This window comes from Mesoplodon bidens (genome assembly GCF_964165515.1).
Source record: "Mesoplodon bidens genome assembly, chromosome: 6".
In the NCBI taxonomy this organism is placed as follows: domain Eukaryota; kingdom Metazoa; phylum Chordata; class Mammalia; order Artiodactyla; family Ziphiidae; genus Mesoplodon; species Mesoplodon bidens.
In genome coordinates, this window is record NC_138162.1 from 20745471 (window position 1) to 20751543 (window position 6073).

General features: G+C 40.7%; 1 pseudogene across 1 annotated transcript; it reads left to right on the forward strand.

Moving 5' to 3' along the window:
* Window positions 1-547: 547 nt before the first annotated feature.
* LOC308618830 (ferritin heavy chain-like) lies at window positions 548-1381 on the forward strand (annotated as a pseudogene). The gene has a single exon. The product of its transcript is annotated as a ferritin heavy chain-like (transcript).
* The last annotated feature ends 4692 nt before the right edge of the window (window positions 1382-6073 follow it).

Below are 6073 nucleotides of genomic sequence, written 5' to 3' on the forward strand. Positions count from 1 at the left end.
AATTGTATTACTGTTGCCCTAGTTTTGGCTTAAGGGTGGTGAGAAGATGAAATTTTTGATGGGTCATTTTTAGTTGTGTATGTGTATGTGATTTAGTTTTTAAAATTCTAATGTCTATTATTCACAGCTTAGATATGTTGCTGATGTATTTTCCTTGGAAAAACTACATTTTCTTCCAGACTGTTTTTGTCTGATGGTGAAGAATAAATTTTTCATTTGCAGTATAAAGTTGATCTGAGAAAAAAATGTTTACCTTGGATCTTCACTTGGCTTCTGTGAAAGAAACTTAAAAAAATAATATGGGCAATTCCCATTATTAATCCTAAGCACGTACAACAGAGGTCTGTACAGTAACATAGCAAAAATAAGTTCCTGTAATTTTACTTAGTCATTGCCTGTTTTAGACTAATTAATCAATAAATATTTATTGAATGAATGAATGAAAGATAATTTGAGATCAATGGTATTTCCTACCACTGTGGCTCATTCCATACAACATAATTGAGGGGTTTAAAAAATACTTGCTGAGTAGCAGTGAAAGGACAAATGAGGTTGGAGGGGATAAATACATGCACACAGTTAAGTTATTTGCTCTAAGAATGCATCTAAGCCTTTGGTTTTCTGACAAAAAAAAGAGAAGTCTGCACTTACCCAAGAGGAAGGAAATTGGTAAATCACGTGAAAGGGGCTCCGTCCGAGGCAGCTACCGCAGGCCCCGCGGCTTCGCCTTCACCTTGGCCTTCACGCCCGCCACGCTAAGCGTGCCGCCCTCGCAGGTGCGCCAGAACTACCACGCCGACTGCGAGGCCGCCGTCAACAGCCATTTCACCCTGGAGCTCCACGCCTCTTTCGTGTGCCTGGCTGCGGCCTTTTACCTCGACCGCGACGACGTGGCCTTGAAGCACTTCAGCCGATTCTTCCTGCGTCGCTCACACGAGCACAGGGGGCGGGCCCAGGTCCTGAAGCGCCTGCAGAACCAGCGCGGGGGCCGCCTCAACTTCCAAGACATCAGGAAGCCAGTCAGTGACGAGTGGAAGAGCGGCCTCAAGGCCATTAAGTGCGCCTTGTTCCTGGAGAAGCAAGTGACCCGGAGCCTGCTCCACTGCACCAGCTGGCCACCGACAAGTGTGACCCCCACCTGCGCCACTTCCTGGCAACTCACTACCTCAGCCAGTAGGTGGTGTTCATCAGAGAGCTGGAGGGTCATGTCACCACCCTGAGCATGATGGGGGCCCCGGACGTCGACCTGGCGGGGTACCTCTTTGACAAGCTCACCCTGGGCGACAGCGACAAGAAGAACTGAGCCTGGACTGGACCTCCCCAGAGCCACGGGGAGACCAGAGCCCTGGTCACCGTGCCTGCCATGCAGACAGCAATAGTGCCCTTGCAGAAGAAATTCACTTAAGTTTTGGGTTTTTTTTTGCAAAAAGTGCAGGACTCTTTTCCTGGACTTTATCACTTAAGTTTTGTTCTCCCAGTTTTTCCGTTTCTTCCAATAAAGTTATTGGTTCATAAATAAATAAAGGTCTCTGGTTGATTCATGTGGGCAAATCTCTCATTTTTAAGTTTTAAAACAGGTATCCAGGAGTTTCTGAACACAGCCATACCCCAACCATATGCAGCTCAGGATCTCCACAGTGGGAGGGAGAAGGTGTTCCATGGGGGCCTGGAAAACACAAAATCATATAAATAATAATAATGTAGGTATATGGGGGTAGACTGGGGTGGGCTGGGGTGAGGTAGGGGTACCTGGTGAATGTGGGTGCATGTGCATAGTGAAAGTATAGAACCATAGCCTGAAAATCATGATTGCAGTTGCCTCTGGGGAACAAGTGAAGGGAATGGGATTGGGCAGGGATTAAAATAAAGGGTGTCTTCAGTTTCACCTGAAATGTTTATGTGCATTAATTATGCAAATACTAATGGTTAAGTATGAGTAGCAAGATGGGGGGTGGAGGGGTTTGGAAGTCTGAATGGTGGAGTATCTCTTTGACAAGTTCACTCTGGGCAACAGTGATAATGGAAAAATGAGTGTTAGGCTGTATTGCTCAGAAACATGGGGGTGACTTCCCATGGTCACCCATGCCTGGCATGCATGTTGTAATAACAAAACATCCACTTATATATGTTTTCTTTCTTGTATCATATGTATATATGCATGCTTGTGTGTGTGTGTATATATATATATATATATATATATATATATATATGTATATACATATATATATATATATATTTTTTTTTTAATTCCAACCAGCAGCAGAGTTCATTTTGAAGTTCATTAGGAAGACGCCCTTTGTTGAAAAGCAGTTCGGCGATCACGTTACTGGAAGTGATATAGCTGCTTCCTAGACCTTTCCTGAGCCTGGCTGTATTTCTGCCCTTGGGTTTCATATATCCAACTTTGATTTAGTTTTTGTTATTTGCTACCAAGAGAACCTAAGCTAATATGTCTTATTATCAACACACTTTTACCAGCCTCCACTGTATTTACAGTAGAGTAAATAGCTCCTCTAGGGTAGTAAATGACATTTTCCCCTTTATCCCTACTACAGAGTCCACTGCACGGAAAAAGGATCAAGGGTGGAAGGGATCAAATAAGAACAATTTCCCGAATGGAAATACAGAATACTGAAGCCTGCTACCATATGCATCTCTTCTCACCTAAAAGTGTTTTCCTCATAATTTACAGAATTTTAATTCCTTAGATCAGCCTTCCCAAGACTGTGTTCAGTATCAGCCAGTGCCTCAGAAACATTCACAAGTGTTCAGTGGAAAACTTGTATTAATCGAATTAGCAGGATTTTTTGTTTTGTTTTTTCAGCTTTTGTTTACTTTAGGAACTTTATGTCTGATGTAAAAAATATACATTTTGAATGTATACCATGGGGATAAAATATTCAGTGTTTCCCAAACATTCTGATCATGGAATTCTTTTTCTACCAAATCTCACAGAACAGTATTCCAAAGAAAATAGCTTTGGAAAAAACGTTAAAAGGTCCCACTGTGGCCTTCACTGGTGGTGCAGCGGTTAAGAATCCGTCTGCCAATGCAGGGGACACAGGTTCGATCCTTGGTCTGGGAAGATCCCACATGCCGCGGAGCAACTAAGCCCATGTGCCACACTACCGAGCCTGTGCTCTAGAGCCCGCAGGCCACAACTACTGAAGCCTGTGCACCTAGAGCCCGTGCTCCGCAACAAGAGAAGCCACCGAAATGAAAAGCCCATGCACCACAATAAATAGCCCCCACTTGCCGCAATTAGAGGAAGCCCGCATGCAGCAACAAAGACCCAACGCAGCCAAAAAATAAAAGTAAAAAAAAAAAAAAAAAGGTCCCATCGTGTGTTGTTCCAGAAGCACATACCTGGTAGCTAAACTTCATTCACTTTCACTTAGAGATTATGAGAAACTGGAACCTTTGCTGTGAAGGTTTCAGCACAGTAAGCTTTAGACAGTAAGTGTAATGCAGGGCCCTCACCATGACAGTGGGTAGATATCACACACAACCATTTTGTTTCCTGAAAGGTAACTCCCAACACTGTGTTTTTCCATCTATTGTAATTTCCATTTCTAAATGAATGGCTTCTGGGAATAACACTGATATTTCTCCAGCACTTATATCAAAGTCAAGAGAAAGTTTAAGGCTGCTAAGTAGTTTATATTTTTCACCTCCCTCTACCTATGTATTCATCTCACCAGCAGCAGAATTCTTCATTTATTTTCCAGACTAGATTGCTGAATTTTGGTCAGTAATACACCTTTTGGTCAAAAACAGTCTGTGCTTGCATCTTTTTGAAAATAAGATGACTGTTCCTCTCACCAAAGCATGCTGAAATTTCTCAGAATTCAGACATTTAACTATAAGAAAAAAATAAGGCATACATACTACAAAACATTGTATTAGTAAAGTCCAAGATTGTTAAATAAATATATAGTAAGTAATGTGTTTAATGTGTAGCATGTTTTTCCTCCAGTAGAGATGATCAACATTATTCACATCATTATTTGATTTTTGAATGAGCACCTTATTGCAATGCATTCCTCTTTAGGTTCAATGCAGGACTTATCAAGTTTCTCTCCAGCCCTAAAATACATGATGCAATTCTATGAATTGAAACTGCATCATTCCCAAACAATAGTGGGCATGAGACAATATCAAAAATCTTGCATATTTTTAAACTTTAAATGTGTTCCCACAACAACTCGTAGGTATCAATTCTCATGACACCTCCAATGAATTTGATAAGCTATTTTATTCCCAGGCAGATTCAGCATAATACAAAACTATTATTTTCTCAATATGAGAAATATTCCATCACTTCAATACCTGATTATATAAGGCTGGAAAATAAGAAGGTGATTAAAGTAAGCTTCTCAACAAGAATAGTGTTTCAGTCTGGCCCATTTTATTAACCACAACTTTAATTTGGCTACTGTTTGGCTGATTAATTCGATTCAACAAGCATTTACTCTTTTTTGTTTTAAATAAAGTCCAATATTCTCAACTGTTTATTCTATTTTATTTTATTTTATTTTATTTATTTATTGGCTGCGTTGGGTCTTCATTGTTGCGCGTGGGCTTTCTCTAGTGGTGGCAAGCGGGGGCTACTCTTCGTTGTGGTGTGCAGGCTTCTCATTGTGGTGGCTTCTCGTTGCAGAGCAGGGGCTCTATGCATGTGGGCTTCAGTAGTTGCAGCACGTGGGCCCTAGAGAGCATGGGTTTCAGTAGTTGTGGCATGTGGGCTCAGTAGTTGTGGTGCAGGGGCTCTAAGGTGTGTGAGCTTCAGTAATTGTGACTCACGGGCTCTAGAGCGCAGGCTCAGTAGTGTGGCGGCCAGGCTTAGCTGGTCTGCGGCATGTGGGATCTTGCCAGACCAGGGCTCAAACCCATGTCCCTGCATTGGCAGGTGGATTCTTAACCACAGCACCACCAGGGAAGTCCCAATCATTTATTCGTAATAAATGAGTTTGTGCTGGGGAATCAAAGTTAAATAAGACATGTACTTGGTCCAGTTAAACTAAATATATTAGCACTTTGCCAATTTTCTAAGAGGAAAATACAAGTCCAATATGAGGTTATTTTAATAAACAATTAAATCAATAGTATAGCTAGGGAGTGTTTTCATTTATTACTCTCCATTTTATCTTTATAAAGAGGTATGCTACCCAGTCGTTCAACAAACTCACAAATGGGAATGCAGCAATTTTTAATAAGTATGAGAAATAATGTAGGCCACCCATTCTTCCTCTCTGAATGGTGGACTCTAAATGAATCTAAAGCATCACCAAAAAAAATAAAATAAATCAAAAAAAATAAAGCATCATCATAATGACCATCATCTGGGTAAATTATGCTGTTGAAATAATATGTTAAGGAACTTCCTCTTCCTAATAAAAAGGAATGTTACCTGATGGGGAGAGAGAATTTGGGGAAGAGCAATAATACAACATGATCAACAGATTAAATTTTACAAACAAGGACACTCATTTGTTTACATATTTTACACTGCTGTTGCCTAGAGACAGAGGAGGCACCTGAAGGTATATTTTACTACTGTGGGTCACACAGGAGTCTTCTAAGGAACTGGTATAAAAACATCTTTCCAAAACTAGTAAAAAAAAAAGTTATTTCCACTGTAGATTGGAACCTGTAAGTAATCTATAGGTAAATGTAACCTAAAAAAAATTAGGGCAGCCTTAATGGCAGTTCTTTATATAAGAAAGAAATATATACTTGCTGAAAACTTTTACAGCATCACTAGCTTGCATCCACTAATAAAAACAGCCTACACTTTTTTTTTTACATCTTTATTGGAGTATAATTGCTTTACAATGTGGTGTTAGTTTCTGCTTTATAACAAAGTGAATCAGTTATACATATACATATGTTCCCATATCTCTTCCCTCTTGCGTCTCCCTCCCTCCCACCCTCCCTATCCCACCCCTCTAGGTGGTCACAGAGCACCGAGCTGATCTCCCTGTGCTATGCGACTGCTTCCCACTAGCTAGCTATTTTACGTTTGGTAGTGTATATATGTCAATGCCACTCTCTCACTTTGTCACAGCTTACC